Consider the following 26,224-nt stretch of genomic DNA (forward strand, 5'->3'; position numbering starts at 1 on the left):
TTTTAGGCTAGCAAGTTAACTACTATAAAAGTAAGATCTATTTTTTTAATACCGATGCCTTAGTACAAAGGAAGATAAGAAACATTTTAGGCTATCAGTCTGCCAACCTCCTAGATACTTATCTTGGCCTACCATTAACCACTAAGGAGGTGACTAATTATTTCTAGAATACTATAGTGGAAAGAATTCAAAATAAGTTAGGAGGATGGAAAGGGATAACCTTAAGCAATGCTGGAAAACTACAATTGCTCTCGGTATCTCTATAGGGCATTCCAATTTACTTCCTATCCCTTTTTAAAATTAACCAAAATATGGCAAACAAAATTGAGAAAATATAGTGGAATTTCTTCTGGTCAAGGACAGATGAGAAGAAAAAATTGAGCTTGGTCAATTGGGATGAGGTTTGTAAGCTAAAGGAGAAGGGGGGGTTAGGAGTTAGAAGACTCTAGGATCTGAATAAAGCACTCCTTACCAAGATAGGCTGGAGATTGGGGGAAGACATGATAGACTAGGGAAATATAATGAGAGCTAAATATTTGTCAAATTCTCCTTTCACTTGGAATCTCTTCAATAATGACCTTCTTGGAGGCTCCAAAATCTAGATGAATATTGTTAGGAGTAGAAGCTTCCTAAGGGAAGGGACAAGGTGGATTGTGGGGAATGGGAGTAGTATCAGATTCTAGAAGGATAATTGGATGGGGGGAAATCACTCATTTATAGCAAATTTAAAAGATTAATGGAGTTACTAAAAGAGGACATGGGAAAGAAGGTGGAAGACTATATGGATCAAGGGAGGAAATGGGAGAAACTATGTAAAGACACTTACACTTAGGAGGATATTCAGCTTATTAAGAAATTGGAAATGATATTAGGAGCACAAAGACCCCTAATTAGGATCCAGGAGGATACTATAGTTTGGGACTTAACTTCTAGTGGTCAATTTACAGTCAAATTGGCTTATAAACAACTCTTCAGTAAGGATTTTTGCCCACCATTATGGGTTAAAGTTTGGATTAGTAATCTCCTCCCTAAGATTAATTTTTTTTTGGTGGACTGTTCAGCATGGTAAAATCTTAACTCTTGACAATCTTAAAAGAAGGGGATTTTTTAATCACAAAATGATGTTGTCTCTACAAAGAAAATGAGGAGAGTATCTCTCACCTATTCCTTGAATGTCAGTATACCTTGAAAATTTCAGCTATGGTGTGGGAGAAATTTGGACTGAATTGGTTTTGAAGGACAACCTGCGATAGTTTATGGAGAATTGGAGCTATCCCTTCTACCACGCAAAATTGGTTTTTCGATGGAAAATTGTTCCACCATATACTTGCTGGCATATATGGAAGGAGAGAAATAACAGAATATTTAGGGAGGTGGAAAAGCCTGGGGAGGCGGTGATGAGAATGATGGAAAAATTGTTGAAGGAAAATTTAAGGGTAACCAAATGTAAGTTACCAAAGAAAGAACCAGGTAGGCTGGAAGGTCAAATTGTTGAAAAATGGGGGGTTCAAGAGGACTTTTATCTTTTTGATAACTCAAAAGCATTAAAGAGACAACAGATGAGATGGAAACCACCAACTCTAACCCAGTTCAAACTAAATTTTGATGGGGCTACTAAAGGGGGTATAAGAGTGGTAGGTGGAGTGCTAAGAAATGGGAATGGTGATGCACTATTAATCTACTCTGGGAAGGTGGGGGATGGAAGTAATAATTTGGCCGAAGCTATGGCTTTTCTTTGGTGTCTTCAACTAATTAGTGAAATGCAAGTTAAGGAAATAACTATAGAAGGGGACTCCAAATTAATTATTGATTTGCTTAACGGAGTGTCCCAACTAGGATGGAAGATTTGAACTGTCATCATGGATATTAGGCACATTTTGGAGGGAATGGAAAAGGTCCACATGCAACACATCTTTAGGGAAGGAAATAAGATGATGGATGCGACAGTAGCCATGGGTTTTGAATTAACGATAGTCATGTGCTGGATAAATATGGAAAATTTAAATGAGGACATTAAGTCCTTGATTCACAAGGAATGAGTAGGGAATATAATTATGAATATAAAATTTAAGGCTCAGGCCAAATTTGGCAATTTTACCCTTAGAAAGTTGAATTTCACTAAATTTAATAGTAGTTTTGGGGAAATGAGGAGAAGATGTGGCCGTACAAATGGTAAATTGAATGGATACAAATTAAGGAGAGTGCCATTTCACCATTATGGTAACTTACTATGAAATTCAAATTACTTCTTCTTTGAAAGTTCGAATAATATCATGAAACAAAGTGTCATAGGTTTGAGGGGTGTAAAAATTATGATGTTAAACATGCAAAATTCTCATAATGCATTTGAATGGAATTTTGAAGTGTCTTGAAAATAGGATTGTAAAACCATTTTGCTCTTCATAGAGAGGTACTGAGTTAAATAAATTAGTAGAGATATTGGAAAAAAGGAGGTTCTGATGCATATCACTAAGGTGAGGAATTCAAAAGAAAGCAAGGAAGAAATGGGTGGAGATTTCAATAGGTTGGAGCGCACAAAAATTGAGAATTTCAAAGATAGGATGGTGACCTGGTTCTTGTTAAAGGAAGGTGGATTTTTGCCTTACATGTAGGCGATGGTAGAGTATGATGAGAATTGTGCCCTCCAATTCATTAATGGGTGGCATGATAGAAAAGTAACCGTAAATGGCATTACCTTCTAGCTAAATGAGGAAGTAATCGCCATGGCCACTGGGCTATCTATTAAAGGAAGAAAATCAAGAAAGGTCACTAAAATAGCAGATGAAGCTAGTATGAATAGTTTCTTCATGGAGGGTGAGGAGCTAGTGTGCTACAAAGGAGCGTTTAAGAGGGATAGGCTACCAACTCCCTGGGATGATGTCTGCTTGGTGCTCATGAAATCTATCATGTTGGAGGGAAGGTTTGGCATTTACTACTATTATCACTTTTACATATTAAATCATTTTAGAAATAGGGATTTTATCTCTATCCCATTTTTTCTGCTACATTCTCTGGAGGATATGGTTAGTGATGTTAGGGAGAAGAGGAACAAGGGGCATAACTTCACCATTATTCACCAAAGCCTAATTTTGTGCCTATACTAATTCCACCTTGCCCTCTACCCCCCTAGGGTGGTAGTGGTTGACAACCAACGCCATTGCCAGAACTCCCCCTGCCCCTCCACCCCCCACCCCCCCTCCCTCAAGTACCAATACTGGTACCAAAATTCATACCTTGCAGCCTTCCCCTAGCCATGAAAATAATAAAAAGAAGAAAGTTGAAGTAGTTGTTGAGCATAAGGCTAGTAAAAAGATTAAAGTTAAAAAATTGGTAGAGGTGGAAGAGGAGGGCTTGGAGGAGGAGGGATGTAGAAAGGGTAGGAGAAGGTCTGGTAGACTCACCAAATCCCAAGCAAGGCATAAAAAAAAATCTAGCAGATTTAGGGTTGAAGAGGTGGAGGAGGAGAGCTTTGAGAATAATGAAAGGGAGAGGGAGGAGGAGAATAACTCCAAATCCAAGAGAGAAAAAGGGAAAGAGGAGGTAGAAAAGAGTGAGAATTCTATTGATGATGCCTAGATGTTTGTAGGGAACACGTAGGTGTTGGCTCGTAATGACATCACTATAGAGACTACCCATGTTTCTGCCAGCTTCACCCTACAACCCATTACCTTCGGTGAAGAAACAAAGTTGATACCTCCCCCATTACCATTTCCTCCCCAGTCAAGGAAAAATCCAAGGTTTATACTAACCCAAAGGTCTTGCAAGAAGATAACTAGGTGGAAAAATCCAAAGAGGAAGCCAAAATGGTTGGAACTGAAAACAAAGTGAAGGTTGAGAAGCAAACGGAGTAGTTTGCCTAGCTAAATCAAAGGGTTAATGTTTTAGAGGAAGGATTTTTTACCTTCTCTAAATTCACCCTCAAGGTCACTCATGTTGCTGCCACCACCCTCCAATTGCTAGCATAGGAGAAGGAAGACACAGGGATGGACATGGAAGATCATAAGCTTCTCTTCAAGTTTCTTCCTGATGATTGGGCCTGAGTTCTTTTGGTAGGGAAGGGAAAGGAGAAAATTGACAAATAATTATATAGTTTTAAAGGATCATTGGATCCTTGTTATTTTATGTTATTATGTTGCTACTTGGTTTGCTAGTTTTTAGATGTTACTCAGACTTTGATTGGCCTAACTACACCAACAATTCTTTTGTGAACTTTAAGTAGTATTTCTAGCTTTTTGAACTTCCACTATAGATTAGTTGTTTATAGTAGTTTGCTAGTTAGATGTTTGGATAGAATTACCGTGGTTAAGTTACTTCCTAGTTTGCTTTATTTCCAGTAATGTTCTTTGTTGGTTTTGGCTGGTGATGTGCTGGTTACTAGCATTTTGGATGTAAGGGGTGACCCCCTTGTTTTTGGTCACTTTTAATTTCAAAAATAATGGATGCCAACATAAATATTCTTTGTCTTATCTTTAATTTTAGTTGTCTTTCCTACAAACCTCAAACCTTTCTTAACATTTTCAATAATATCACTTGGCATATTATAAAATTTTCTCTTTTTTGATGTTGTGTCTACACTCAATAATTTTAATGGCTCTTAAGATTTTTTCCTATAAAAACATGAGAAAGTACTTGGGATTATTCAAGTGTTTCCAAATCATAAAATTTACTTGTTGATATGAGATTGTTTTGAAGTGAAGAACCTACAATGGAACAATCATTATTTTGTTACTGATGTGAAACCTACTACTTATTGGTAAGATAAATTCTTAATTGATATAAGTACTACCATTTTTTTGATTGATGAAGAGGATTTGATCAAATGAGATAACAAGAGCACCTAGAGGAAAGGTTGAGTTATGATATAAATAAGGAGTACAAATATCAATTAAGATAGTGATGATGTAGTGTATTGTTTATCTACTTTAGGATGCAAAGGTTGGATACAATGATTAAGTCTAGAAGAACAAGTAAGAAGAATTGTGTCTACCAAGTTTGACCAAGTATGCAATAGGTGCCGAGAAAAGTTAGTGCAAGCCGAGTAGAAAATCAGTTGGAGTCGAGAAAAGTGAAGAATCACTGTATGACGAGTGAACATAGTATAAGCTCAGTAAAGTTTAGTTGATTCCAAGCATCAATACACTTTAGTGTTCATCAAGTAAACTAGTGGAAGATGAGTGCAAGAATAGTATGGAAGTTAAGTGATAACATATTGATGCCAAGTGCTAGTATTCATGTTAAATCATAGATTTAATGAATCTAAGCTAATTATTTTGTGTTCTTGAATTGTGTGAAGCATGTGGAAGATAACTATGATGAGTTGGTGGCATAAAATTTAAGGTAAAGCATTTTGTGGTGAATTCAAGGAGGATTGAAGAAGTTACTAGAGGAACCAAATGGAAAAGTGGGTAGACTTGTTGTATCCTACCTTATCCTACCAAACCATAAAATGGATGATTGTGGTTAAGAAAAAAAGGATCTCAAATCTCTATTTATAGAGAGATGATTAGAAGTAAAGGTTGTAATGTACGAGAACCTAAGGAAGAGAAGTAGTCTAGGGTATTGCTTCATTCAGTGGCCAAGCAAAAGAGACTCTAATTGGCATGCAAAGAAAGAAGGCTTAAAATTATGAATGATTGAAGGGTGAACAAGCTATTAGAGTTGAAGTGTGTGAAATCCAAGCACAATGGAGGACTAAAATAGAGATCTATAATCTCCAAATGAGTTGTAATTTATTATTAGATCAAGCCTTACTATTACTTTCTAATCATTGTATTAGTCTAGGGTAAATCCTTTGGATTAAGGTTGACCTAACAGTCATTTGTAAGTCGTTTAACTAGGTGACATTCCAAGCGAATGATCTAAAGTCCTCTAACAAGGCTCACTCCTAATAGGGGTGATTTAAATCCTCTAACTAGGTCACATTTAATAGTGTGCATCATAACCTTTATTAGGGTTGGCCTTTCATAGAGAATCACTCAAGAAGAGTGTAAATTAGTAGCATGTTACTGATGGTTTTTTTGAAATTGGGTTTCCACGTAAAATCCTTGTGTCAAATGTATTATTGAATCTATTATGTTTCATGTTTACATTTTTGCAAAGTTGTTTTGACCTAGGACACTAACCTACAATGTTTAAGTGTTGTATGATCTAATGGATGCATGCACAATAATATTTTATGGATGTTGGTCTACTAAGCATTGAAAATTTTTATTTGTACATCTAGAACTTGGATAACTAATTCACCCCCACTCTTAGTTATTCTAAAGAATTCCAAAAATTGGTATTAGAGCCATTTTCTTAAAAGGACTAGTTTGAAGGTACTAGAGTCAAACGATCAAGATGCCAAAAAGAGAGGTACCCAATCTTAACAAGGAAAATTTCCATACATGGAAAAGTCTAATGAAGCTACACCTAGGAGGTCTTGGAGATCATGCACAATCTACCATCATCACTGAGCATGTCAATCTTGTTGGAGCCCTAAGTACTGATGATCTTAAAAAGAAGAAAGAACACAATCAAACAATGTTGGAGATTTCTTCTACCCTAAGTTATTTTGAGTTTGATGACATCAAAGGTTTTGATTCTACAAAGAAAATATGGGATGCTCTTCACACCCTATATGGAGGAGACACAAATGTTATGAGAGACAAATTTGATAGTCTTAGAGGTAAGTTCGATGATATGAGAATGGAAGAAGGCGAGAATGTTGTTCAATATTTCTCAAAAATAGAAGATGTTATTAATGTTATAAAAGGAGCTACTGGTAACATAAATGATGATATTGTATTAAAAAAAGTATTGAGAACAATTCAGCCCATCTATGCTATTAGATTTTCTACCATACAAGAAATAAGATCTATACCAAGTTCTAATATGACTCTGGAAGGTTTGGTAGGTAGGCTTACTACCTTTGAGCTCTCTAATTTTGACAAATTCAAATTTGACAATGTTGAATCTTCTTTCAAAGCTAAGCTATCATTAAAGAAACCTAATAAGAAGAAGAAAAATTTCAAATATGTTTCTAGTGACAATGATGTAGATTAGGAAGATGTAGAACAACTTGAAGCACTGCTAGTAAGGAGATTTCACAAAGGAAAATAAAAATTCAAAGATAATTTACCTTTCATGTGTTTTAATTGCAATGAAGTTGGTCATATTGCTACTAGATGTCTAGAGAAGAAGAACAATAGAAGTGGAGACAAATATAGAAGTAATAGAGATGAGAAGAAAAAATATTACAAATAAAAAAGCAAGAAGTCTTGCTACATTGTAAAAGAGGAAACTAGAGATGGATCTGATGATCATGATGATGAAGTGGTGTATGTTGCAATGAAGGATGAATCTAATGAGGATGAGGCAACTACACTAGTGTCTTATGTGAACAAGAGTGATAGATGGATCATTGATAGTGGGTATTCATATCACATGTCTGGAGATAAAAGGAAGTTCATTACCATGAATTATTATGGTGGAAATAGTGTAAGGTTTGGTAATGCACCTTATCTGATAAAAGGAAAAGGATCTATCAAACTCATAGAAAATATTTTGTGTGACAATAGTTATTATGTTGAAGGAGTTAACTATAATTTGTTGAGTGTGTCACAATTGAATAGTTCAGGTTATAAGGTTGAGTTTGAAAATAAGATAGCTAAGATCCATGACACTGATGGAAAACTAATTGGGAAAGGTGATCAAACTAGAGGTAATTTATTTTATTTTGATATGAATGATGCCACTTGTCTTGTTATAGAATATGATGATGTGTGGTTATGGCACAAGAGGTTGTGTCATGTTAAGTTTGATAGCTTAGTAAGTATCAATACCATGAGGAAAGTTGAAGGTTTGCCTAAATTGAAGAAACCTAACAATATAATTTGCAAACAATGATAGTTAGGCAAGATGACAAAATGTAGTTTTAAGATTAAGACCCACACCTCTAAAGAAATTCTTGAGATTGTTCATACTAACTTGTATGAACTAATTAAGGTGCAAAGCAACAAGGGTGATGAGTACATTAGCCTATTTTTTGATGATAGTTATGTTTTTAAATTTTTTTTTGATGCTTTTCAAATAACACGAGAGTTGAGAAGGAGACAAGAAAGTACCTAAAATATTAGAGATCTTATAGAGGTGGAGAATTTACACCAAATGAGTTTGATATGTTCTGTAATGTATGAGGAATCAAAAGACATACATTTGCACCTAGGATCCCTCCAAAAAATGAAATTTTTGTAAGGAGGAACAAATTTGTAAAGGGCTATACTAGGACACTCATGATGGAGAAGAATATTTCTTTGAAATACTGGAAAGATGTTGTAAGTATAGCTATCTATACATTGAACTATGCGCAAGTCAAGAAAGGTACTCATTGAACACCTTTTGAATTATGTTATGGATACTCACCCAATGTAAAATATTTTGAGGTATTTGGAAGAAAGTGCTATATTCTTAAATATTTTAGGAATGGTAAGTTAGATGCTAAAAGTGAAGAAGGTATATTCTTTGGCTATTCTAAAATAAGTAGATCTTATAAGTGTTTAAATACTAACACTAACAAAGTTGTGGAAAGTGCAAATGTGAAGTTTGATGAATATATTGAGGTACATGAGGTCGAACCTATGAAGGAACCAAAGGAATAAAAATCTTTTGTATAATTTAATGAAGATAAGCCTGCTAATGAAGATGCTATAAACCAAGTTATAAATCAATAACAAGGTTTAGTGACTACCAAGTCACATACACTAAATTCTAAGTTGCCTTCAGAAATTGAGCTACATTCAAGAACTAAGTTATAGATAAAAGATGCGATATATTTTGATTTTGATATTAGTGTACATGAAAGAGATGTTGAATTACCTAATAGAGAAGTACATAGTGATTTAGAAGTTAACAGACCTAATGGCAAAGGTAGAGAAGAACCAAGATTGTCAACGTATGTCAAAAGACATCACCCTACTAAAAAACTTATTGGAGAAAAAGATGCTAGACCAATGACAAGGAACAATATGAGAAATGATACATGTTTGCTACGCATGCATGAAACTAAGTTAGTGAAATATGCCTTAGAAAATTGGGACTGGAGCTAAGCCATGAAAGAAGAGATTGAAAAAATTGAGAAGAACAAGACATGGACTCTAATTCCCAGACCATAGGACAAGAGTGGGATAGAAACCAAGTGGGTGTACAGAAACAAGTTAGATGAAAATGGTGAAGTCACAAGAAATAAGGAAAGATTAGTTTACAAGGGGTATGCATAAGAAGAAGGGATAGACTGTGGAGAAATATTTTCCCCTATTGCAAGATTCGAAGGAGTAAGAACTCAGCTTGCCTACTTTGCATACAAAGGTTTCAAAGCTTATCAAATACATGTGAAGTCAACATTTCTAAATTGAATATTAGAAGAAGAGGTCTATAGAATAGCCAGAAGGATTTGTTGATGCTAATAGCAAGAACATGGTATGTAGACTACACAACTATTTATATGGTTTAAAGAAATCCCCAAGAGCATGGTATGAAAGGCTTCAGAATTATCTTGTGAAGATTGTATTTGAGAAGATTGATGATAACAAAAATTTGTGCTTGGAGATAGAAGGAGGTAAAGGTATTTTACTAGCTGAATTTTTTGTTGATGATATCATATTTGGAGGTCAAGATGGATTATGTAAGGCATTTACAAATGAAATAAAGAAATAATTTGAGATGTCTATGTTTGGAGAGACCAAGCTCTTTCTTGGTTTGCAAGTATATTAGATGAAATATGGTATATACATGAATCATTATAAGTATGCAAAGGAAATATTGAAAACTTTTGGATTGGAAGATTCCAAACCAGTAAGCACACCTATGGTGATAGGACACAAGTTGTCAAAGAATGATGATTTAGTTGATGTGAATCAAACATTGTACAAGTCTATGATTGGTAAATTTCAATATGTAATACATTGTAGACCTGGCATTGCGTTATCTATTAGGATTGTTGCAAGATTCTCTACTAATCCTAAGGAGAATCATTTGATGGCTATTAAGAGAATTATGTGATATCTGAAAGGAACCAAAGACTATGGTCTATACTACAAGAAAAATTAGAAGTTTGAGTTGAGATGCTATACTGATGTTGATTAGGCTAGAAATATTGATGAAAAAAATAATTCTAATGGAGGAGAATTTTTATTAAGAAAGAGGTTGGTCACCTAGATCAGCAAGAAACAAAATTACATGTCTCAATCTACCATCGAACTTGAATATGTGGGTGCTATAGTAAATTGTACAAACATTATATGGATCAAACAACTACTCAAAGGTATGAAGGAAGAAATCACTAAACCTATAGTAATTTATTGTGATAATACAAGTGCTATAAATTTATCAAAGATACCTATGATGCACATAAAGACTAAGCACATCGCAATCAAGTATCATTACTTGAAAGAGTTAGTTCAAGATAAAGAAGTAAGGATAGAATATGTGAATAAAGTCGATATCTTCACAAAGGCATTATCTAAGGATGCTCATGAGTATCTAAGAGGTAAAATAGGGGTGATACCCCTATCCAAAGCTACTTAAGAAGCACAAATAGTGCCCTGTATAAACTAAGATGAATGACATATGTTACACATTGATACAATGGATATTACTTTAGGAGCTACCTAAAGTAATGAAGGAGCTGAATTAGTTGATTTATTGTCACAAGTTAGGTGATAGAGGGAGAAAATGAAATTGTTAACATCTACATGTTGAGATGACAGGTCTTTGGTATTTTTGTCAAAGATGGAGAAATAAAGAATACCAAACAGAGGGAGAAATACTTTAGAAGGTGAAATTAATATGAAATATCTACTTAGAGGAAGATAGTGTACTTGATAGTTACCATTGAGAGAGAAATGAATATAAGAAATACATCTATCTAGTAAGAGGGAGACAATATTGAGGGAGATATAAGAGCTGAGCAAACATATCAAAAAGAGGGAGTAATTAGAGTGACAGATGAAGGGATTCATAAGGAAGAGTAGATTGTCTATTGATTAGAATAGAATTTTGTAGCCTATACAAAAGATGAAAGCTACTGATAGAGTGAGAGATTTCAATACAAGAAATTATTTTATTTTTTTTATTGTTGTTGATATTAGTTTTCCATCAATTCCAAATAGGGAGATTGTTGATATGAGATTGTTTGAAGTGAAGAACCTGTAATGGAACAATCATTGTTTTGTCATTGATGTCAAACCTGCTACTTGCTGGTAAGACAACTGCTTAGTTAATGTGAGTACTATCATTTGTTTTATTGATAAAGAGAATTTGATCAAATGAGATAAAAATAGACACTAGATAAAAGGTTGAGTTATGGTATGAAAAAGGAGTACAAAGATTAGTGAAGGTAGTGATAATATAGTGTATTGTTTATCTACTTAAGGCTACAAAGGTTGGATGCACTAATTAAGTCTAGAAGAACAAGTATGAAGAATTGTGTCTGCCAAGCTTGACCAAGTGCACAGTAGGTGCCAAGAAAACTTAGTGCAAGCCAAGCAAAAAATCAATTGGAGCCAAGTAAAGTGAAGATGTAGTGTATGTCGATTGAATATAGTGTAAGCCGAGTAAAGTTTAGTTGATGCTAAGTATACTTTAGTGTTCACTGAGTAAACTAGTGGAAGATAAGTGCAAGAATAGTATGGAAGCCAAGTGACAACATATTGATGCTGAGTGTCAGTATTCATGTTAAATCATAGATTTGATGAATCTAAATCAGCTATTTTTTTCTTGAATTATATTAAGCCTGTGGAAGATAACTATGTTGAGTTGGTAGCACAAAATTCAAGGTAAACCAATTTGTGGTGAATTCAAGGAAGATTAAGGAAGAAGTTTCTAGAGGAACCAAATGGAAAAGTGGGTAGACTCATTGTATCCTACCTAATTCTACCTAACCCTAAAATGGATGATTGAGGTTAAATGGAAAAAGATCTTAAATCACTATTTATAGAGAGAGTTGGTCAGAAGAAAATGTTGTCATGTGTGAGAACCTAAGAAAGAGGAGTTTGGGGTATTGCTTCATTTAGTGACCAAATAGAAGAGACTATAAATGGCATGCAAAGCAAGAAGGCTTAAGAGTATGAATACTTGAAGGGTGAACAAGCTATCAGAGATGAAGTGTGTAAAAGCCAAGCAGAATGGAGGACTAAAAAAAAGATCTGTAATTTGCAAGTGATTTGTAATTTGTTATCATATCAAGCCTTACTCTTACTTTCTAATCATTGTATTAGTTTAGGGTAAATCATTTGGATTAAGTTGATTTAACAGTCATTTGTAAATCCTTTAATCGAGTGATATTCCAAGTGAATGATCTAAAGCCCTTTAACAAGGTTCACTCCTAATAGGGTGATTGAAATCCTCTAACTAGGTCACATTTGTATTATAACATTTAACAAGGTTGGCCTTTAATAGGGCATCACTTCCAAAGAGTGAGAATTAGTAGCATGTTACTAGTGGTTTTTCCCAAATTGGGTTTCCATGTAAAATCCTAGTGTCAAATCTATTATTGAATCTATTATGTTTCATGTTTACAATTCTGAAAAAGTTGTTTTGACCTAAGATGGTAACCTGCAAAGTTTAATTATTATATGATCTAATAAATGCATGCATAATAAGGTTTTATGGATATGGGTGTACTAAGAATTGAAACATTTTATTTTTACACCTAGAGCTTGGATAACCGATTCACCCCCCTCCCCCCCTAGTTATTCTAAAGAATTCCAACATAACTTTGTTTCTTGTGAGGGATAAATACTATTTTCATGTGCAAACAATAGTAGATTCACCTCCTAACTGAAATTCTAGGCTCATCGCTCTCAATAGTTCTCTCATTTAAAAAATGACTAATCGAGTTATTTTCAAACTAGGTAGGTGGTAGCCAAGTGAAAATCAAAAGTCTTTGGTTTAAAGAAAAGAGTTTTCCCATGATCTGACCAAGATCAATTATTGGTGTGTGATTTTTCCAAAATTTTTCTAAAAGAGGAACAAAACGAACATCAAAATGATAAAATTTTGAAAAGAAAAACACCACACCTTGACTACATAGTCTAGTTGTAGTCAAGGGGAAAGAAAAAAATCAAAAAATAAGGAATGTAGTCATGGAAAGAACTTCATCCATAAATAGAATGATCATGAAAGGCTAGCATAGCATAACCATTGCCTCTCTAAAGAAAAAGAAATTAAGGAAGAAATAAGTGGTAATATTTGAGCTTTGTGAAGTTGACAAACAGATCATCGAAATATAAAATACAAAAAATGATGTCTCACCAAGAGCCTTTTGAACAAATTCATGCATTTGGTCATACGGTGATCAAAATTTTTTTTATGGGGAATTTATAAAACTTTTTTCTATTAGAAATAGATTGTTCTGAACTACTAAATACTCACAGTGGTTGGTGCCTAGGAACATCAATGGAATTAAGATAGAACATCAATAGAATTAAGAAACTAAGCACATAATGAGTGTGAAGGTAAAAGGTTTGAATTTTTGGCTGAAATCTTTGAATAACCTCCTGTGACATTATAAATTAGGTCTTATCTTCATGCAATTTATAGATTGATTTCTAATAAAGAAATTCCTTTGTCATTTCTTCCTTTTGGTAGGGCTATTTGGTGTGGCTTCACAACACACACCCTATTTTAAACTAAAAAATGGGGACCCCCAATTTTTTCTTTTGAGTCGTAGGTGTCTGCTCTTCATAAATGGGCATCTTCTAAGACACCTTAGGGAACAAGACTACTACAAATCAAGTCTAAGGGTCAAGTAAGCATACATCATTCAAAATTTGGTAACTGAAAGGAAAGTTTTTTTTGCTCTAACTCACTAGTGCATACCTTGTGCTCTAGCACACTTGTACACTTGCGCAAGGTGTGTTACTCATTGTGAGTGTAACTAGCATAAACATGTTTAGGTGCACACTTGTGTACCTTGCACATGTGTGAACCTTAGAAAGGTTTTTAGGTTGTGCTAACTCCATACCCATGTTTATAAATAGAGGGAACCCACCAAAAATGTGCTCATTTTTACTTGCGAGCCTCCTAATAGTGCACCAATGCACCCTCACACTCCTAAAGCTTTCGAGCCTTTGCAAAAAAAAAAGGGTAAAAAATTCACTTTTATTACAAACCACATGCATACTTTTAGGTATGCAACATGTGCCACCTTCTTGAGCTAGTAAATGACAAACACGTTGTAAGTGCACAACTTTAGTGTACAACAACACACCTAGTGCACATGTGCAAGTGCACTACTATGCATGATGAGCTAGTCCTAACCCTCTACTTATTAAATGCACGTAGACCACCTAGTATACTTGCATACGTGCACTAGGTGTGATAAGTACACTAGTTTTCATTTTGTACTCTTTCATCATTTTTTAAAACCTTTCTATCAATTTTTTCTAGTCATGCCAAGTCATCAAGCATTTTGGGCCTTGAGGAAATAGTATACTAATACTCATCATTTGTACAAGCCATCATGGAATTATCATCCTCAATAGTAGCAAAGATGGCACCTAAACCACTAACCTTCAAATTCTAGGGAGCACTTAAGAGGACATGCTTCATTAACTTACATTTAGAAGTCAAGGATAAAGAGTTAGGGCACATTTATTAGAAAAAATTCTTGGTATCATGCAACATGCCCCACAAGATATTGGAGATGATCTCAATGCTCATTCAAAGTGGCTTGGTGAACACAACATCACACCTAGTGTCAATGTAATCCTCAAAATTGATCATGACACTCACAAAGCATTATGTACTAGATGGGAAGGTGGTTAAGAATGTAATAGAAAAAGATATCTTAGAAATTTAGTTAGATAAAATAGGGAAGACTTTACACCTCCTTGAAGTAGATGAATATAAAGAAATTTCTTATGATAGTCTGGGCAAGTGGTAGAGGGATAATACATAAGTAGCTAAAGAAATAATGTAGGATAAGTCCTTGATTACCAAGACCCCACAAAATAGGGGGCCTAGCAAGGTGGACATGATGTAAGGCTGCATGATTTCTGACATTGGCTACAGTATCATCCTCTTTAGTAGAGAAATAGGACTTCATGCCACAAGTCATTTGGAGACATGAATGGTGCATCTTATTGAAACCATAAACACAAGATGTCACATGATTGACTAGGGAACCATTATAAGCACCTCATTGGATGAGAAATTCACCTCAATTTAGAATGACACATAATTCTACATGACTTATTATGTTGTCTATGTGCTAGCAACAAGAGCCACAAGCAACCCACACCAAGTAAGGAGAGGAATCTTGCAAGAGCCCAAGGCTAAGCTACATATTGTATACCCCAATTTGGTGCAAGAATTTTTGAAATTAGAGCCTAGAGTATTAGATAGTGAATGAAACCTTTATCTTCTTCATAATCTAGTTCATAGAAGGGTATTATGCAAAGAGGTTATTAATAGAGGTTGTGAAAAGGGTGACACAAGTGGGTGAATGCTTCATCCAATACAAGACATTCACATGCATTTGAGTAGTGGGAAAACTCCTATTCCCAAAGAAACTATATGCTACCCATCAGATAGGCTTCTACTTTTTTAATATTTATGAGCAACATGCTTTTTCATATCAGAGAGTGAGAAAAATGCACAAGAAAATGTGGGTTTAGCCTATCACTATCGGGCCTTATGAAGTGAAGTAGAAGTGGGATATGAGGTAGAATGAGAGAGATATCCTCTAGAGGATTTTTGAGTGATATGTCCCTATTTTGATAATATCAAAATAATTTAATAGGTTATTGGGAAGGAGTTCATTCTAGATGCTTCCATAAAGGATCATTGGCTAAATTGTATAGATGACTACAAAGTCTGGATATGGGACTATTGTAGGATGAGACTACTACTAATAGAGAAGTTTTTGAACTTTTACATATCTCTCAAGGTATGGAACAATGATAGTGACAACATTATTGATCCCACCTATAATAGGGACTTGATCTTTGAGTGACCAATCATGAATGTCGAGATGAGCAGAGAAGAGAACAATTACATCCAACATAGGGCCAAAAATATTGTAGAATTGACTAGAAATTGGGTTAAGAGGTATTTTCACCTAGATGTAGTGCATAATATCCCAAATCTTAATGTGTTGACCAGACCACAAAAGGGAAAAAGGGACTAAGGTCACTAAAAATAGAAGTCTTTTGTCAGGCCTGAAATAATGCACAATCACGAGAGAGATGTAGTATACATTTGTAAATGAGGAAAGCCTAAGATTAAAAAAAAGTAGAATGTTATAAAAGAAGAAGAGTTCCAGCCTAAAGAGCCTCATGTATAGGAAAAATCTTGATCCGCCAAGTGAAGCAAAATGGATATAGTAGTATTTAGGGTGAAGAAGAGGAAATTGAAGAAGAAAAGAACCACTTGAACTCAAAGTCTCGAGACCATCTTAGAGGTTGAGAAAAAAGAAAAAAAAGAGGAGGATATCGATAATCTCTCTCTTAATAAGAGGTTATGCTTAACTCAGGCCACCAAAGAAGAGATAAGGATACGTGAAATACAAACACCCTCAACTACTTATGTTACAACCATCCAAATTGAGCAAGAGTTTATAGACCAAGAAAATGAAGGGTGGATTGAGTTAATGATAGGAGAAGGGTTGAATGTGTTTGATATCTTATATTTTAATTAGATGCCTATTGGGACACATTTTGAGGAATAAAAGATAAAACATACACCATGCTAGGAGTCATTTAGAGATGACTAGAACACATTACCTCCACTTCCCAAGGGTATAGTAGGCATACCCCCTATGCCTCCTAGAAAACCATAAACACCTCTTTGACCTCTATAAGACCAAGAAACTATGCTAGTGATCCCTCTCGTGGTAAAAAAGTTAGAATATTATAGAGGGGGAGACATGTGTGGTACATGTTGACACAAAAGTTTGCACCCCTACTTGAGGATGATCCTCAAGCAATCTTGTCTAACATGGAAACAACCTCCAAGTGTAGGAGTTGTGCTCTAAGGTTGAATAGCTAGAGAAGGTTTTCTTCCTTACAATTAGGATGCACCTACACTACCACTTTGAAGGAAAATGGAGAAGGAATACATAAAATAAATTGTTGAAAGGGAAAAGGGGTGATGCACCTAATTGAAACTTTGGTTACAACTCTTCCTATAGTTGTACTACACATCAATGAAACAATCAAAATACAATAAACTTTACCCCAATCTATCTTCTTAGAAATCACATGTAGGTTTTGATTTGAAGGAATGTTGAAAGGAAGAAAATTTTCACAACACAACACTTACCAACAAATTAACCTAACATGCAAATCTAAGAAAATGGAAAAGAAACATTCAAAGTGAGGAACTAAACATGCACATACTAGTGAATGGTAAGAAGAGGTAAGAAACAAAGATTTCATTAATGGAAGACAAAATGATTACAATTATAGAGCATAATGTTGTTGCAATGAACTATAGAAGAATAGATGAAACATTTACATCTTTTATTTTTAAAGAGTTCAAGCATAACTCATATGAAACCATGGAGTTCAAACTCCAAACACAAGAGTTGAGGTTACATAGAGAAATAACTAAATATCAAAATAAAATATTATCCTAAAGTGCAAATTATTTTAGAAGTAATAGAAAGGGCAAAAAAAAAATGCACCCAGCCATAAAAGATCAACTCTTGAAAGATTTGATCATTACAAGTAATGAATATACATGGGAAGACATTTGCATTGTGCAAAAAAGGCATAAAATGTCACTTGCATTAAATGAATAGGTTCTTGTAATGTTTCATGGCCACAAGAGATTAAATCACATCATTATCACAAAATGTGGGAGGGGATAACCTACAGTGTTAACCCACTTGTGTAAAATATAGAGTTGATCCACATGGAAAGAGATCTTGTTTGCCCCAAAAAACATGAACCATCGATGTAGATCCTTTTATTTAAAATAGATGACTAAGACACAACAAAAAGATCCCCAACAAGCCATTAAGACACCATTGTTGATGGGGATAGCTTTAATCCTAAATGACTATCTCATTTTAGCAAAAGGAAATAGGTAGTAATGCAAAAATGTGAAACACGAACAACACACAACTTGATTAATGAAGAAATCAAGCGAACTCAGTTAAAGAAGAAATTGAGCCAAATTGATTAAATAAGAAACCAAGCCAACTCAGTTAATTAATGAATAAAGCCAGTCAACACTAAAATGAAAATGTCACTTAGCAAAAGAAAGAACATAGCCAAAATGAAATGTTAACTGCCAACTTTGGTATGTTAACCCACTACAAAGAATCCATCCCATTGAGGATCTCTTAGATTGATTATCAATGACAGGATAAGTAGGGGAAAAATTAACCAACTTTCTTGGTGACTCAATGGGGATTCTTGCCTTCTATGTGAGAATATATATTCCACTAATATAACAGATAGGGTGTGGTGAATTAGTTATACAACTATCATCACAAACATTAAACTTAAACAAACTTAACCATGTGAGTAATATAAAATGAAACCACAACAAGATACTCATGCACAATTAACACGAAATATGTTAACTAGGGAAACCCTTGATTAGAGGGAAAAACTTGGTGGGGATGGTACACACAAAATGATGTACTAATATAAATGTTCCTTGTTAGAGAATATACCCTATTAGGAGTTTGTCACAACGTTCAATACATATGAGTCCCTATTAGGAGACTTTGAATCCCTGTTAGGAGATTCCAACCCTATTAGGAGTCATGTCAACCTTGTTAGGAGTTGTGGAAGACAACTGGACCCACTGCCCAAATAGCTTCAAGGTTAAGATCAAAGAACCCATTGTCCAAATGATCTCTATATTATTCCTTATAGAATAATAAAATTGAAATATACTTCCTTCATCTAACTCTATCCTATCAACCATACTTATGCTCCTTCAAATCTTATAACCAAATCTCATACTATGCATCCAATGATCCCTCGGAGTGCTTACATGCATTCAATAAACATTCTACTCTTTCTCGAGCTGCACACTAATACTTTACATTTCACTTGATCCTCTAAATCTAAGTCTCTTTATAAACAAGGAAAAAAACTTTCCTTTATACCATATCTTCATAAAAATTCCTTAAGTTGGCCTTGAGGCTTCCCCAATTAATTAAAATAAGATAATTAATTAATTCACAATTACAACAACATTGTTGGCTCACAATCTATACCAAAATTTACACATGTGAAACCACATCTTGCACACACTGGCATCACAACATGATTATCCTCTATTAGTTTTATTTTCACATCACCTTCATTACATCTTAGATGAAAGATAATGATAGATCATTAGAACTCTATTTTCAAATGCTCTATTTTTGCATAGTTTCTAGTAAAATAGGTGTAACTTTCGTACATCATCGAATAAGACTTAATCCTTTGAACCACATCATCAAAAAAACTTCAAGAACATTGCCTCCACTATGCATAATGTGAAACTTCCTCATATCCTATGCATACTAAGATTACTGACCTATTCTTCTAGTCTTAACATAATTACTATTATGTTGACATCAATGACAAATACAATCATGAATGCAACATATCAATACTCTACAATGCTTAAGATACTCCCCCAATGTAGTATCATCAGCATTCATGCTAACAATCTCCCCCTTTGGCATTGATAGCAACATAGATTAAAAACATCTAAGTTTCCAAGAATACCAAACTGTACTCTACTACTATCATTTTCTCAAATCCTCTTCATCAATCTGAGATCTTCTCAAACATTGTACTATTCTTCTTCTTCTTTTAGGATTGGTAGTAGTTGTTCATAGTAAACAACTTCCAATACTCTCTAGCTACATCTCACACTTACACATCCTTCTACACACTTACATGAATCTTTCTAAATCTCTATAAAGAGATAATTCTCCCCCATTGCCATATCAACAAGTGCTTTTCTTCTTATGTACATTCACTCAATATGTTTTTCATGTACATTCTCTCCCCATTGACATCAATGTCAAAGGTGTCGATCACAATACCAATTGTTACATACCAATTTCTAATCAACTACTCAAATTATCAATCAACTTGAGTGTCCAAAGACACTATTCAATACCAAATAACTAGATTCCTTCATGACTTAGTACATATCAAATACATCCCCATACAAGAAGCATCAACATTTAGTCCAGTCTAACGATAGTGCTCTATACCATTGGACTGATGCGCTCCTTGCATCAACTACTCTAAAGTAGGTAGGGGCATAACCCCTAGCACAACTAGTAGGTACTCAAAAGTATCTTTAGGAAAAGACTTTGTAAAGATATCTGCAATTTGATCTTTAGTTCGTACATACTCTAACCTTATTTTTGTCTCTACTACCTTTTCTCTAAAAACATGATACTTTATGGATATGTGCTTAGTCATAAGATGAAATACTAGATTCTTAGACATACTTACTATCCTTGTGTTATCACAGTAAATGATAATAGGTTCTATAAACTCAATTCCAATACCCTTCAAAAAAAATTTCATCCACATAACTTGATTATAGTTATTTGTTATTGCAACTTACTTTTCCTTATCTGTACTCTGAGATATACAATCTTGTTTCTTGCTAAACCAAGAAACTAATCTTTCTTTAAGAAAGAATGCTTCACCACTGGTGCTCTTTCTATCATCTATACTACTTGCCCAATTTGCATCAGTATATGCACACAAGGTGAAATCAATTGATCTATCATACTTATTCCACAATTATATGTATCCTTCAAATATTTGAATATCATTTTTATTGTTGTATAATGATACTATTATGGATCAGCTTGAAATATTTCTACAATCCCATCTACATTTTCTATATCTGGTCTTGTGTGAGTAAGATGTTGCAATCCTTCAATCATAGATCTATACTTCTTCTACTTAACTATAGGTGTTTCATCTTTATTGGATAACTTGTGACCAATTATCATGGGTTTACCAATAAGTTTGCAAGTATTTAAACCAAATATTTTCAACAAATATTTTAGATACTTAGTTTGTGAAATAAATATCTCATCATTGTTCTGCACAATTTGTAATCCTAGGAAAAACTTCATTTCTCCTATCATGCTCATTTCAAATTCATTTTTCATGTCTTCAGAAAACTTGTCACTTTCTTCATAATTTCCTCCAAATATTATGTCATCCACAAATATTACAATGATAAATAGACCATCATCAATTTTTCTCAAGTAAAAATTACCATTTTCTATACCTTCAACAAAACCAAGCTTTGATAAATACTCTTCCAACCTTGCATATCGGGTTCTAGATGCTTGCTTCAAACTATACATTTCTTTCTTTAGTTTGCATACAATATCTTTATCTTCTGTCAGAGGGAATCCATCAGGTTTCTCAATGTAGACTTCTTCAATTTTTCCATTGAGAAAAACTAACTTGACATCCATCTAATAAACCTTAAAATTCTTGCTTGCTGCATAAGCAAAGAACATTCTTGCTACTTCCATTCTTGTGATGGGTGCATAAGTTTCTTCATAATCTATGCCTTCTTGCTATGAGTAAACTTTGCAAACAAGTCTAGCCTTATTTCTCACAACTTCTGTTTGCTTATTCATCTTATTTCTGAATACCCTTTTGGTTCCTATCACGTTCTTGTCTTTAGGTCTTCCCATGTTTCATTTTTCACAATCTAATGTAGTTCTTCTTTCATAGCTTGCATCCAATGTTCATCCTTACATGCCTCATCTGTGCTCTTAGGTTCCACTTGAAAAATTAGACACAATTCCTCATTTACTCTATTCCTTGTCATCACACCTTTATTCTTGCTCATAATTATTTTCTCTAGAGGGTGATTCTTTGTCATGTTTCTACTGGAAGTAAGAGTTGACATCTCAATTTTGATCCCTTCCCTAGGTTCAAGTCTCTGTTCTCTATTCTCAATAGATACTTCATTCTGCAAATCATTGTTAGTCTCAAAAATAACTTCAAAATTCTATCTAACAAATCCAAAATTATCCTCTTCTTCATCAGAATTATAATCTACCATCTTTTCTTTAGTACCAAACTTTTCATCAATCCTTACATTTGCACACTCAAACATTGTCTTAGTTTTATAGTTGAAACATTTATATGCTTTTCTTTTCAACGAGTAACCAAGAAACATAGGTTCATCAATTTTGGGATCAAACTTACCTATATCATCATTTATCTTTATGTAACACTTACTTCCAAATATTTTGAAATACTCAAATGATGGTGAGTGACCAAACCATAACTCATAAGGTGTCTTGCTCATACATTTTTTGATATTCACTCTATGCAAAGTATATACTAGAGTCTTAACTACTTCTCTCTAAAATGTCTTTGAGACATCATTCTCAAATAACATCACTCTTGCTCCTTCTACTACTGATTTGTTCCTTCTTTCAACAATCCCATTCTATTTAGGTGTTCTAGGTGAAGATAACTATCTTTTGATTCCATTCTCTTTGTAGAACATCTTTGACTCTCTAGAAGTGAACTCTCCTCCCCTTTCTAATCTTAAACACTTAATATTAGCACAATATTCATTTTCAACTCTATTCTTATATATATTAACTTTCTCAAAAGCTTCAAACTTCTCTTTAGGAAATGCTACCCACATCATCTTAGTGAAATCATCCACAAAAATCATAAAGTACCTTTCACCATAGAATCCTCTGGTTCTTGTAGGACCACTAAGATCTATGTAAACAATCTCTAGTTTCTTTGTAGTAGAAAACTTGTTGCTAGGAAAAGATACTTTTCTCTACTTAGCCAAAATACATTCCTTACAGACAACATTAGTAGGCTTAATAATCTTAGGTAGATCTCTCACTACAAATGTACTACTAACTTTCATGATATTATCAAAGTTTATATGACTGGACTTTCTATGTCATAGACCAACCAAACATTTTATTTTAGGAGGACTTAGCTGAAATAAATTACCTCTAGATCTAGTTCAAGTACCAATCAGCTTACGATCTTTGTCTTTGATAATGCAAATCTTCTCTATGAACTGCAATAGATATCCCTTGTCTACCAATTGTCCAACACTTAGCAAATTATGTTTCAAAGCATCAAGAAATTAAACATCATTAGTGTTAGTTTTACTATCAAGAGTAATAGATCTAATCCTTCTAATATGATAGGCTACATTGCTACCAACTCTAACAATACCCCCATCATGACTTTTGAGTTTAACAAATTTGTTTATATCAATAGTCATGTGATGTGAACATCCACTATCAATTAGGCAATCTGATTTCTTCTCAACTTGGGTAACTAGAGCTCCCTCTTCTCTAATTTCTCTATATAGGTTATCTTCCTTAATAGCCACAAATCCTAATTCATCATCACTTTCACTCTAATCATTTTCATCAAATTCTTCATCCTCATTAGCATATAAATAATTTATGTCCTTATCTCTTATAGGCTTAAATTTTCCTCTAAACTTTTTCTCTCTTTTAGGACATTTAGATGCAAGATGACCATATTCATCACAAGTCCAACATTTAAATATTTTCTTACCATCTTTTTTTCTTCTTACCAGAAGGGTTATTCCTTCTTCAATCTTCTTATCTTCTTTAGATCTGCTACTATTGGCAAAGTCTCCTCTTGCACTTGTACTTCTTGACATATTAGGTCAAATGTGCATAGCATTGAAAGCTATCTCAATTTTGGCTAATTCACTAAATTGTCTAATTTCTACTTCTACAGATTCTAATTTTCCAAGAAAAGTTTCCTTTGTGAAATGTTTGGTACGGGGTATTAATAGCTGAATCATTTGAGTTGTTCTCTTGAATGGTGGTGATATAATTTTTAGGATCTTTCATATGACCTCATCATCATGTTTAGCTCCACCAAGAGATTGAATACCTACAAATTTTTTTGATATTCTTCCTATATAATTTTTGACGAACTCATCTTCCATCATCTTAGCATCTTGAAATGTGAAAATCCAACTTTTTTTAATTGCATTCTTTTTGCATGACCATCACCTTCAAAAGTAACTTCTAATTCTTTCAAAATTTCATGAAAGTTTGAAATGTCTTTACTTGATTGTATTCATTTTTCTAGAAGAGCTAATAGTAGGGCTTCTTTGCTCTCATGTTACACATGAACAAATCTCTTTCTCCCTCACTACATTCCTCTAGCTTTGATTCTTCAACAATTGCCTTCTTAGCTTTCATTAAAAGCCAATATCCTAGACCCATGCATGGTATATGAGTCTTCATCTTTTCCTTCCAGCTATAATAGTTGGCCCCATTGAATCTCTGACTATCTTTCCTAGAAATATTTTCCATTGATCTCCCAAAGTTGTTAAGCCTTATCTTCAAGGACCTGATACTTTGATACCAATTGTTAGAATATACAGACCACTAATATAACTGAGAGTGGGGAGGGGGTGAATTAGTTATATAAATATCATCACAAACATTAACCTTAAACAAACTTAACCATGTAATTAATATAATCTAAAACCACAACAAGATACTCATGCAAAATTAACACTAGATATGCTAACTAGGGGAACCACTGATTAGAGGGAAAACCCTAGTGGGGATGGTACCCAAAAGATGATGTACTAATATAAATATTCCTTGTTAGAGGATAGACCCTGTTAGGATTCTGTTATAACATTCAGTACATATGAGTCCTTGTTAGGAGACTTTGAATCCTTGTTAAGAGATTCCAATCCTATTAGGAGCTATGGAAGACAGCTGGACCCACTACCCAAATAGCTTCAATGTTAAGATCAAAGAACCCACTATATAAATCATCTTTGTATTATTCCTTGTAGAATAATAGAACTAAAATGTACTTCCTTCCTCAGTTTGTTTCCTATCAACCAGACTTCTACTCCTTCATATCTTGTATCCAGATTTCATACTGCACATCCAATGATCCCTTGGATCCTTTACATGGATTCAATAATAATTCATCTCTTTCTCAAGCTGTACACTAATAATTTGCATTCCACTTGATATCCACTAAACAAAAGAATCCTATTAAGGATATTGACCCTATTAGGAGTCTATCAAGTACATATAATGTCTTAATTCCTTGTTAGAGAACTAAGCCTTACTAAAAGCCTCAAACATGTTAGGAGTTGGTAGATCAAACAAAAAGTATGCAAGGAGAGCTCACTACCCTAAAATGTAATATATAAATAAGTTTCTTCACAAGTATAGATATACATACAATATTGTCTCACTACTGCACTTTGTGAATCTTCTAGTCATACACCAGATCTTGCATCATATAATGTTGACATATCATATAACTTTCCTTCAGAAAAGTTTGCATCACATATGACATCATCATTAGCTGCACAAGATATTATCTTTACTTATATGTCCTTGCAATTTAATAAAACTCTTGATTAGTTGACCTTATAGCTTCCACATGCTTGGCTAATTATAAAATAACTTTGGGGTTAACATCTAGGATGTCTACCGATCATGGCTAAGTAAATATTTAAAAAAAAAAAAATACCTTATGCCATATAATTATTTATATTGTCATGCTCTATTCTATTCTATTAATTTCCCATACTAGTAATTCCTTTGTAACTATCATCATACTATTTGTACATATCATACTACAAACTATCCAACACTTACAAAAATTTTTAACACAGATTTCATAATGAGATATCAAAATATGTATGTTTCCATAAATGACAACACTTACCTATCTACTTAGCCATATTACCAATAAAGGGATGAATCACAAAATGGTCTCTATGTAAGGGACTCATCCCTCCATCCACTATAGCAGGCATGTAATCCTAGTGGGTCAAAGTAAGTCCTCACACATCTATCATAGACCTTAGTGGATCCAATCTAACTGATCAACCCTTCTTCACCTCCTTAGTGAAGTGGGTGTATGTACAAGACTCTTGAGAAATGTCTTGTGGATGACCATACTTCCTTCACATGTGTGTTAGTGGAAATCACTCAATGACATGAATCAATTGACCAATTAGTAGCTGAGAGGTAAACATATATTTGAGATATTCTCAGGCATCATCCCATGGTTTTGTCTCTTGCCAAGGCCTCCATACCACTATTACTAGATCATCTAGCTGAGCTCTCCACTGCTGAGTCTTAGCCAATGTAGTCTAGGTCATCTATCCTCAATACCTGCAAATGTATGGCTTGTGAGTCTATCTCTGGTCCTCACATATTAGTCTCATG

Source organism: Cupressus sempervirens, chromosome 8, assembly GCF_028749045.1.
Source record: "Cupressus sempervirens isolate cs-2001-9-10 chromosome 8, ASM2874904v1, whole genome shotgun sequence".
In the NCBI taxonomy this organism is placed as follows: domain Eukaryota; kingdom Viridiplantae; phylum Streptophyta; class Pinopsida; order Cupressales; family Cupressaceae; genus Cupressus; species Cupressus sempervirens.